This window comes from Mytilus galloprovincialis, chromosome 12, assembly GCF_965363235.1.
Source record: "Mytilus galloprovincialis chromosome 12, xbMytGall1.hap1.1, whole genome shotgun sequence".
NCBI lineage: Eukaryota > Metazoa > Mollusca > Bivalvia > Mytilida > Mytilidae > Mytilus > Mytilus galloprovincialis.
In genome coordinates this window covers 17,152,674-17,164,847 of record NC_134849.1, presented here as the reverse complement: position 1 = coordinate 17,164,847, position 12,174 = coordinate 17,152,674, and the positions used below count along the sequence as shown (strand labels likewise).

The window sequence follows — 12,174 nt, the reverse complement described above, 5'->3', positions numbered from 1 at the left end:
TGGTTGGCTAAAAGGCAACATCGGTCCGGTATGATGTCATTGAACTTTCTACAAGATTTGATCTGTTCACGCATTGGTATAGGTATAGGGGAGGGTTGAGATTTCCAAAAACATATTTAACCCCGCCGCAATTTTGCGCCTGTCCCAAGTCAGGAGCCTCTGGCCTTTCTTAGTTTTGTATAACTTTTATTTTAACTTTTTGACTATATTTCGAAGCTTAGTATGACGTCCATTATCATTTCAAACTAGTACATTATTGTGTAGGGGCCAGTTGAAGAACGCCTCCAGATTTGGTAGTTTCTTGCTGCATTGACGACCCATTGGTGGTTTTTGGCCGTTGCCTGCTTTTAAGCGCGTTGGTGTCTCTTTGACAAATCCCTCATGTTCATTCCAAATTTTTAATTCAATCTGTATATAGTAGATCTTGTGTCCGTATTGAGCAAAACCTCTACTGTACTGATATATGCCCATGCCAAGGAAGTTGTCTTTGTATGGATATGTTGACCGATAAGAATGATGAGATTACAAGTTTAAATGATGCTATAATATTCCGATATCGCAATATTCCGACACCTAAATGGTCCAACATCCCATTGGTCCGACGTTTCGATCATTTAGGTTATACGCTAACGGGATTTTAACATCAGAAAGCCAAATAAAATGTTCAATATTAGGATAGCCTTGTCCTCCGTTTGAAGCGGTGAAACAAGATAAAAAAAAAAGTAATACTTACTGCCAAAATAGCCGAACGTCATCACTAGCGTAATTTAAAAAGAGTACAAACTACTTTGTCAAGTATTGTTTGATTAATTATATATCTCAAGATACACGGCGGCCGACTGAAGTAAAATCAAACACAGTTTGACGTACAATGAGTGATCATATTTTCCTTCTGATGTTTTATATTAAAACTATCAATTTGTTGATATAAATATACTAGTAGCACTTTACTCATTTTAGTTATGTTTGTTAGTACTCTTATCATATCTGATTTAGTGATGTTTGAGTTGAGAATGTCTGTGTCATTTTGGTCTTTTGTGGATAGTTGTCTCATTGGCAATCATACCACATCTTCTTTTTTATATATCACCATATTGCACTACAATAATAAAAGAAAATCTGCTCTATGGTTGTCTGATCTTGAAGCGGTTGGCAGGCTTTCAAACTAACAGGAGACCACAGTACGCTTCCTCAATTTTAATGAACAGCTCATCATGGGACTTTTCTAAACAATTAAAAATACGTCATATGTTATATTTTCCTCTTGCTTCAAATATTTTGTTTCGGATTATTTATATCAAATTTGCAGATATATGTTTCTTTGTAAATACGTGCAATCAAATGATATGGAGGTATTATAAGATTTAGATAATGCAATGGCGACTCCAGATACATTTGTGTGACTTAAATGGTTGATTTTCAAAGACTCCGAGAGAAAACGTTATGTAACATGTGTTACCGTTAAAATCAACCAAAATTAATTAATATTATGATAGAAATATATTTTCCCAACAGTAATACAGCATTCCTATGAAATTGTTTCGTTTTTGCATTTGTTTTGACTCGATTTTACAACTGGAAGTATCCGTGAATTGAAATTGCACCCATGATCTTTGACCTCGATTTAAAAAAAAATGCACCATAATTTCTTTTGACGACCGGGATATTTAGAAAGTACACATTCTTAGCTTTCTAGTGATATATAATTTAGCCGTGTGTTAGGTAGGTGCATTAAAAATGTAAATTTGGCTCTCATATCACTCGCCTAATTGGGAAACAAGATCTTGCAACGTATATTAATCTCTTATCAATTTGCGGGTGTGACTGATGCCTGCTCTTTTTTCGAAATCTGCATGGGTGTCTTTTACGTGCAAGGGATATGGTTCTCTTTTAACACGGGTCCGCCATTTATCGTCCCCTTCCGAGGGACTATCGTCGATTCCTCAAAACCATGCTCGTTAATTGTATCGTATTGATCCAGATGTGTAAATGCCATATGCTTGAACGATATAATACTGTTTAGATTTAAGCTACTTAGTAAGTTCAAATAATGAAAAATATAAGTATAGTCGTACTTAAAGAAATTGTTATTTTTTTAATGAAAAAATATCTTAAAAATAGTGGGCATACACAAATAGTTTTCTCTCAACTGCTCAAGCTAAAAAAAGATGAATAATTTCTTCCAATGGAAATTGCGGGGATAGAAGAGTGACAAAAACTCCTATTTTTATAAATCTCGTATTAATTATGCAAAGGGAGATTAACCATTGCTCTTAAATATATGTATGTTTCTGAACATCAAAATCAGTTGTTTAACAGCACACCACAATAATCAATTATTGTGACTATGTGTGACTGATAACTACGTACTGATAGTTTCTTTCATTGGGGGAACCCGGTAGGAAATATAGGAAGATCCTCTTTTATGAAATAAGAATACATTTGAGTCCCCTTCGAAAGACACATACATTTTAGCCCCCCCCCCCCTTCCCTCTCACTCCCTCCTCCGTTTTCCTCACCAACATTTATTTTCAAGTACCTCCAAGTGTTAACAAATCATATGATTGGACTTAATTTAATCATATCCCCCTATTTTTCTCTTTTTCACTCTGTAGTTCTATATTCCGCATAAAGATATTTTCTCGGTTTCTTACTGAACGCGCGCGGGTTAATTTGGATAGCCTATCATGCAAAAAAAACTCATTTATTATCATATAAAAATTAAATAACCATCGAATTGATATCAAGCTTTCTCTAATTCTTACTCGATTTATCCTTTTCCTGACCTGTTGATTATTTTTATTTAATCAACGTTTGGTTCGTTTGATCTCAGTTGTTCATTGGTCAAAACTATTTGACTATTATGACGTCAAATTTGCTTGCTTTCCTCTGATATTTCTATTGTGACGTCATGAAAAGGTGACCATGCCTGATCCAATATTTATTTCAGACAAACAAATTAACAAAAGATGGTCATGCTTAACAATAAACAAACATTGAAATAAGTTAAGGTCAACAATTATGACACATCACATTTAAAATCAAGTGATATCCTCTTATATTTAATGCGTTTCCTCGGTTTTAGTTTGTTACCCCGTTTTGTTTTTTGTCCATGGATTTATGAGTTTTGAACAGCGGTATACTACTGTTGCCTTTATTTATAGACAATTTTACTAAAGAATAATATACCTATTGACAGAATTCAACATGTTCAGCACATTATTTATCATGTGTGTGCCCAAGAAAAACAGAATGGCCCTTTTTGAAAGTTTCGTTTCTTTAAATATGAAATATCGAGAATTTGGATACCACCCTATTCGTTCCTCAGATGCTTCCAATACCTCCTGTATTTGCTCTCAGCCTCCTGTTAAAATTCTGTCCTTAATAATAAATATTCAAATATAACATACTAGTAAATGAGTTTGTTACAATCTGAAAATGACAATTTGTTGATGAATTGAAATGTTCAAGTTGTTTTTTCCTGCTCCAAATTAAATCTCCTGACCATGTACTATAATCAGAAGCGTTAACAACAGTTGGCAAATCTGTTGTCGATCCGTGTTTATAAAAAAAGTCATTTATGAACTGTAAGTTTATGCCCGTAATTGTCTCATTGGCATCAAGTGATATCCATTCCTCACTTAGGAAACATATAATTAGTATTATTCATCGAAACACTGCATCAAAAGGGAATACAGAGTTCAAAAGGAGGGGTGGCCTCATGAGACTTAGATTATCATGTTCTTGCTGTTATGGTCTCACTTACATTACCCCAAGTCAACTTCTTCTAATTTCAGCTCCTTTTTGTTCCTTTGTCAATTAACCTCAGAGAAACAAAATTATCGCTAGTTTGTGCATTTTTCTTTTTGGTCTTTTTTTTGTGATAATTTTTCAAATCACGCTACTCGCTTGAGATGGAAAATAATCGCTAGAAACTAAGGAGTCACATGGCGTTGCTAATGAAATTGACATCGTCGTCATAGGTAAAATAGCGATAAACAGATTATCATTAGTCATCTCAACTCGATTGCTTTTCTCGCTTTCGCCGTACTGGCTCAAACGAAAAAAGCAATCTCGTTGAGATGATCAGCGATAATCTATAAATACATACATGTTGAAACTCAGGATTTGAGACCGGTGAGATTATGACCTTGAAAGTTTTGAGAGGAGTGAGGCGGAAATTTTACAGTTTTCGTTAAAATAAGAGTAAGTTTTCAGATTGACATGTTAGATAGAGCTTCGGCTATGTCCCTAACTGAGTTCAGTATGTCGTATGATTATATAAAACAGATGTTTAAATACCATGTTTAACTCCTAGATATCATCTTTAGTTATTATAGTATATGATCGATCGTGAGTTTTCAATTACTCTGAAAATGAAACAGTTAGTATTTTCAGTGTTCATATAGAAAGGGTTACTAGTACTATAAAAAAAGAAGATGTGGTATGATTGCCAATGAGACAACTATCCACAAAAGACCAAAATGACACAGACATTAACAACTATAGGTCACCGTACGGCCTTCAAAAATGAGCAAAGCCCATACCGCATAGTCAGCTATAATAGGCCCCGATAAGACAATGTAAAACAATTCAAACGAGAAAACTAACGGCCTTATTTATGTACAAAAAATGAACGAAAAACAAATATGTAACACATAAACAAACGACAACCACTGAAATACAGGCTCCTGACTTGGGACAGGCACATACATAAATAATGTGGCGGGGTTAAACATGTTAGCGGGATCCCAACCCTCCCCTAACCTGGAACAGTGGTATAACAGTACAACATAAGAACGAACGTTGAAAAAGGCTTAACTCATCAGATGGACAAAAATACAAGTAGACGTGGCCGGGTACTTATACATCCCGACACAAAAAGACTTAATGAACAGATCTGAGAGTACTCGCAGTTATCTGACAGCTAGTTCAAAGCCACTAACGACTAATAAAAAATCATGCATCTAAGACTAAACAATCAATCCGTACACATCCAACATCCAATGGATTTAGTGTAAAGACGTCATAAACAGCCAGAGAAAAACATGACCTTGTGCAATGCCAAGTTACAGGTATCGACAGATTGTAGATCCATGAACATGATGAATATATATATGTATATAACATACTAGTAATATTTAGTTAGCTTTTAATTTACTGATAACAAAATCAATATTTATACCAATAAAAACAATATTCAATGATCTTACTACAGTGTTGAATAGGTAACCTCTTAGAATAAGTTTATTTAAAGGAGCGACAAGTTTACATGGGTCATTTTTAAATTTCCGGGCACGGTTAACAACATTTCCGTAAAAATGAGGATGTGCTATCCCGTTTGAAATAAATTTTCTACAGGTACAACCAAACTTCAAAACCAAATCTTTATATCTATGGAAAAATTTAGTAAAGGTTTTAAGTAATTTATGGTAACGATATCCCTGGTTTAATAATTTACCAGTAATACATAGGTTGTGTTCGTTAAAATCAAAAACGTCACAACAGACACGGGCATAGCGAACAAGTTGTGAAATATTAACACCGTAAGATGGTGCCAAAGGAACATCACCATCTAAAAATGGAAAATTAACAATAGGGAACGAAAAATCGTCTCTTTTGTATATTAGTGTGGAGTTTCCCGTTTTAATTTTTGATTTGAAAAGCAAAAAAAAAAAATTAAGACAAAAAAAACAGCAGTCCAAGATATATTTTAGACTTACAAATTAACAAAAGATAGTCATGACTCACAGTAAACAAACATTGGAATAAGTTAAAGTCAATAATTATGACACATCTATACTATTAAACGAGAAGACCTCATTTTTGGTGTCGCTTCTCTTCTTTCCACAATAAATTAATCAACACGCCTCTGTGTCCTATAGGTACAGTGCATAGTCGCATTTGTCATCCATTCATATGATTATTCAGATTGAGTTATTTTGGGAGAAAAACGAGAAAAAAGGCATCCGTACATTGTCCCGTCATCGGACGAAATTTTAAGTCTGATTAGACTTCCGGTTTGTGTTTTTCTGTATACTGTATTTTAAGAATTTTATCTGCTATCATTTTCAAGTTTACTATCCACGGCGGTCACATAGTTTATTAAATAGAGAGGGTCTGTATACTATATCAATGACCACCATGGATCGATTAGTAAACTTAAAATTGAAAGTAAATACACTATATTTATATAGTAATGAATGTTCATAATATACAGATTTATATAAGCGCTAAAATTATTCATGTGAACTTTTGATACCTTTTCTGAAATTCTCCAGTTATTAAATCTTTTACAAAATTCATTGATTACAAAAAAAGAAGATGTGGTATGATAGCCATGTTGAGACAACTCTCCACAAGAGACCAAAATGATACAGAAATTAACAACTATAGTTCACCGTACGACCTTCAACAATGAGCAAAGCCCATACCACATAATCAGCTTTAAAAGACCCTGAACTGACAAGGTAACACAATCCAAACCAGAAAACTAGCGGCCTTACTGATGTACAAAAAATGAACGAAATACAAATATGTAACACATAAACAAACAACAACCACTGAATTACAGGCTCCTTACTTAAATGTTCATAACATACTCAATGTATTATGTTCATATTGAAATTGATAGAAAACCAAATATTGGGAATTTTGGAAATAAAGGAGGAGGGATACAAAAAAACATTTTCCTGTCCCCAATAACCTATGACTTATGATACTTTTGCTGAAATTCCCCACTAAATGTATTATGTTCATATTGAAATTGATAGAAAACCAAAATTGGGAATTTTGGAAATAAAGGAGGAAGGATAAAAAAAAAACACATTTTCCTGTCCCCAATAACCTTTGACTTATGATACTTTTGCTGAAATTCCCCAGTCATTCAATATTTTACATAATTCGTCCAACAACACTTTACATACTATAAACTACGCTCTGAATGCCCGCGATTTCGCGGGTGTGTTCTAGTCACATTTAAAATTAAGTGATACAGATAATTTTGCTAAAGAATAAGAAACTATTCACAGAATTCAACATGTTCAGCACATTATTTATCATGTGTGTGCCTTAGAAAAGCAGAATGGCTCTTTTTTTCAAATTTTGTTTCTCAACATATGAAATATCGAGAAATTGTATACCACCCTTTTAGTTCTTCAAATGTTTCCAAGACCTCCTGTATTTGCTCACAAAGTTATGTCCCTAATAATAAATATTCAAATATAACATATATGAGTTAATAACAATCTGAAAATGACAATTTGAAATAATAAAAAATGGTAATGAATTAAGATGTTCAAGTTGTTATTTTTTCCTGCTCCAAATTAAATCTCCTGGCCATGTACTATAATCAGAAGCATTAACAAGCTTTGACAAATCCGGTGCTAATCCGTATTTATCAAAAAAGTCAATTATAAACTTTCCTGTTTTATCTTTCGCATGGAATCGAAATTCCAATAAAACTGTTTCAACTTTAACTTTTTCGAAAAATACTTTGGCTCCTTTTAGTATTTCATCTTCATGCTTCTCAACGTCCATTTTTATAATTGCACTTTTAATGGGAAAAATTTCAAGTAAATCATCTAAAAGTATGGCATTAGCTGTTAAATTGTGAGTTATATTTGATGTTGACGATATTTGTTCTACTCCCATTCCACCAACATTCGGCTCTGTTGATTTAATCAATCTTAATACCGATCGCTTGTCTGAAATTCCATTATGAATAATGGACATCTTGTTTGTAACGTTTGCTTTTCTTGCGGAGGCACACAACCGCATCACATTCTCTATATTACAATCGACTGCAATGACGCGATAACCAAGAGCCGCCATTGTCAAAGAATACATGCCTATGTTAGCACCAATGTCAATAAAAACTGCTTCCGGATGAAGTTTCATTGCTTCGACTACCTTGTCAACCAGCGGTGTTTCCCAAGTACCAGAATTAAAGATCATTCGAGATATGTGGACATCTTCATTAGGATGATAAATATATATGGGTACATTCAAAGGGAGTATTTTCTTAAGGACAAAATTATCTTTTGCTTGACATGTTTCTTCATCATATATATTCCATCCAAGGTTATTATTACGTGTGATTATTTTCCCTAGTGTCTCTTCTGAACTTAGAATAACAGAGTTTTCGACAGGTTTAGTTTTATCAATGTTTACATTGTAGCGAACGAATATAAGAAGGGGAACTATTAACGTCACTCCTAAAGCAAACCATATAATGGCATACTGGTATTGAACAGATCCCATCTTATCTCAACAGTAGACTACGGACTGAATTTGTTTGTGACCAAGGACACATATATTGGTCAGTTTCCAAAAATCACCATGTCCCATGTCAAGTCACCAGTGTTCTCCAGGGTGGTCAATTTCTGTAAAAGACAAAACATATTGGTCAGTAATAAAAAATCAAACAGATCAAGTCACTTTTTTTCAGAATTACTTTTTTGAAAAAGACTAAAACATATTGGTCAGTTATCAATATTTACTTGACATATCCCTGTCAAGTCACTGTGGACTCCAGGGAGATCGATTGCTAGAAAGACAACTTGTGACAATTTGGGGCCAGCTATCGCAAAATACTGGGCATATCCCAGTCACCTTTCGACTTAAGGATTACATCTTTGAAAAGGACAACACATGTTGGTCAGTTATCAAACATAACTGGATATATCCTGTATTATAGCACCAGCTGGTGATTTGTTTTTTAAAGACACAGAAATATTAGTCACTTTCGATTAAAACTGGACATATACCTTATAGCAAGCTGGGGACTCCAGTGTGATTTCTTCCAGGAAAGGACAAATATATTGGTCAATTATTGCAAGTTACTGGACATAATCCAAATCAAGTCACCACAAATGGAGAAAAAATGAACATTATTGGTAATTTATAGACAAATCAAATGTCATGTCACCGTGCACTCGTGTGAACCATTCTTAAAGAGAACATAGAAAATGGTTAGCAATCGAAAATAACTGTACAATTTAGTTTAAACATATTTTATTTGCGTAAATGTGCAAAAGGGATGAGACACAAGTTTATCAAACTTATAAAGTCTTCTCCAACTGTACAATTCCGAGTCCCCATGCAGTGTCTTCGGTAATTCGTTTCTGGAAAGAACAGAAATGATGGTCAATTATCCAACAAATAAGTAGTCAAATCCCTGCAAAGTTATCAGTGGATTCTAGGGATTCATTTCTAAAAAGAACACAAATATTGGTCAGTTTTTGAAATTTACTGGGAAAATCCCATGTCAAGTACAGCTGGACTCCAGGGAAACCCGTTTCTGAAAAGACAAAAATATTAGTAATTTATCTATCATAACTTAACATATCCGATATCAAGTCATCAGCTGGGGACTCCAGTGTGATTCCTTTCTGAAAAGGACAGAAATATTGGTCAGCTATTATCGATGTTAGGCTGTACATTTCTTTAAAACAATTTGTATCTTGTTTTGATTATATTTTTTTACATCTTTAATGATTTTTATAACTTTGCTGTAATCATTTTTTTTTATCATTCTGTTCTCTCTTGCATGTTGCTCAAGTCTTCGTCATTTTTTCTCTGGCATGCAGATATTGGTCTCATTTGCATCATTATCATTATCATTATCCAGGGGCGGATTTAGGCGGGGGCGTGGCGGGCGTGCGCCCCCCCCCCCCCCCTAAAATTTGCAAAGCATGGGTTGTCCCCATCTCAATATAAAAGTATCTGAACAGACGACGAACCATAATGTCGTCGCATTGCAATCTGTTTTATCATTCAAAGAAGTATATAAAACAGTAAGTTTAACAGAACCAATGTGATTACTAATATACTGACCTACGGTTTATCTATAAGTTCTATCATAAATATGGTATACTTCAAAGAAAGGTGTCAAACGTGGTACTGCGTTTGATGACACATATCATAGGCTTTAATTGGCAGTTAAAGTAAAACAATTTATAAATTATAAACAATTTCGTTGATAATCGAAACTCCAAAACATCACTAACTCACTTTCCAACGAAGTAGGTGAAAGTGCCCTACCCGCGGTTGGGTTGGGTATTTCATCATTGCACAGCGAAGAAAACAGTCAAGGTAACTGATTAAATTCTTTCTTAATGAAAGATAGAAATACTGGTTCAAGCGAAAGGTTAGTTTTTTATTAATTTGTATCAATATTTAATATATCTGTATCAATATATGTTTCTCACTTAATTGCAACCTGTAAAATATGTTTCTCACTTAATTTGCCGAAGCATGCATAAACGATCAAGGCTCCAACTCGTATTTCCGTATTACATATAGGATCCCATGAAAATAAATATCTCATTTTGAATTTAGTGGTTTGCTGTAAAAAAATGTACATAAAAAGTTTGGCACGACCTCCGAAAACAACAAAAAATAATAATAATAAAAAATTGTGAAAAGAAAATGAAAAATCGCTGGCAAAAGTAGACCGTTTTTTTTTAATCTAATATTGGTCAGTTGAGCTATTGTTGAGTCAATGATTTGAAACTCGCACATTTCTTGTTAATTGTGGTGATTGTAGATTGACAGGGGTGGATTTATGCGGTTTTAGCTTGAAATTTTAATTTCTCGCTTATTTTAACACAAAATATTCGCCACGTTTTGCTTGCCATGCAAGATATCTACATTGCATCCTCTTTAGAAGAATATTCCAATAATTTCGATTTTTAACATTGCGCCCCCCCCCCCCCCCCCCTAATCTGAAATCCTGGATCCGTCCCTGTTATCTTCATTGCTTTTATATAATAGTCGGATTTTTCTTGAGTGCGTTGAAGTACCTTTTTGTTTAAAAATGTTGTTGCATTTTTATCATCTGAAACGTTTTTCTATATAACGACAATTTGATCACATCACAGGCGATTGGCTATGGAATTTAGAATTTGTTGATTTATTATACTGGACATTGAATTTTCTACTTTTATACCAATTTACTTAAATTAACCTTTTTTGTCGTACCTTGTTTTCGATAAATCTATGAAATATGAGACAATCCATTATTTCACTATTCATTCGTGGATAGTAAATGAGGGGGCGTAATCATCTAAAACAAGTTAGGACCTGTATATGATCATATATAGTAATGTTAAAACGGAATATTGACATACCCGTAGCCAGGGGGGTTCGGGGGGTTCGGACGAACCCCCCCTTGAAAACAAATAATGACTGTTAAAGTCAACGTTCTGTTCGAATTGTGACTGTAAAAGTCGAGTTTTTGAGGCCAACGAACCCCCCTTTGGAAATTCCTGGCTACGGGCCTGATTGAATACTCTGTGCAAATAATGAAATGAATATAAAAATATTGCACCCAAGCGCCTGTTTTTCGGATGTGTTTAACTAAGTTCTTAGATATTTTAATGTACTTTAAAACAAACGTCAAGGAAAGCTATACCCAACAACATAGAAAGCTAGACAGTAAGTGAAAAATGTACCACGTGCACGTGACGGTCTAGTCCAATGTGACGACCAAAAGAATCGAGTTCATTCCCTTGACTTTCACTAATAATTTATATGAATTAATATGTACATATAATATACGTGTATATTCATTTATTTGTATCTATATTACTGTAAAGAAAATTAATGTGTAAATTAATTTATACTGATACATGTCCTTACCTTACAAAGTAATTTTAATGTAGACATCTGATACAGTGATATAAATCAGTTCTTTATCTCAATACATGTTTACCTAACCTGGCACACTTATAATCCTATGGTTGTCATTTCATATCATATGTATAGTAAACAAATCCTTGTGTATATATATATATATATATATATAAATAGATTTAAATCAGTTTTGTCTGAATTAAAGTATGTGTTACAATCAGCTTAAATACTTATGAAAGATAAACACAAGTTATGTGTGAAGATGATTATGAAAATGTTGCTTTACTGACTTTTAATTTTCAACATTTTTTTCACTCATTTTGCCTTTCCTTATAAAGAGACATAAATATAAAAATATTTTTCTTTTGCATTTAAGAATTGAATGCTTCTTTTTGTAACTTTATTGGGGTGTAAAAGCGTTGACCGAAGTACATTTTGTATGAAGCGCGGAAGCGCTTCATTCTAAAAATGTGCGCACGGTCAACGCTTTTACAACCCTATAAAGTTACAAAAAGAAGCATTCAATACTTATAATTA

At 33.7% G+C, this 12,174-nt stretch overlaps 1 long non-coding RNA gene across 1 annotated transcript; it reads right to left on the bottom strand.

Annotated features, from left to right (window-relative positions):
- Positions 1–5,135: 5,135 nt before the first annotated feature.
- Positions 5,136–11,754, bottom strand: LOC143053864 (uncharacterized). The gene is made up of 3 exons (XR_012971486.1): positions 11,644–11,754; positions 6,977–8,384; positions 5,136–5,797 (listed from the first exon to the last, which is right to left on the bottom strand). It is a non-coding gene; the product is annotated as an uncharacterized LOC143053864 (long non-coding RNA).
- Positions 11,755–12,174: the final 420 nt, after the last annotated feature.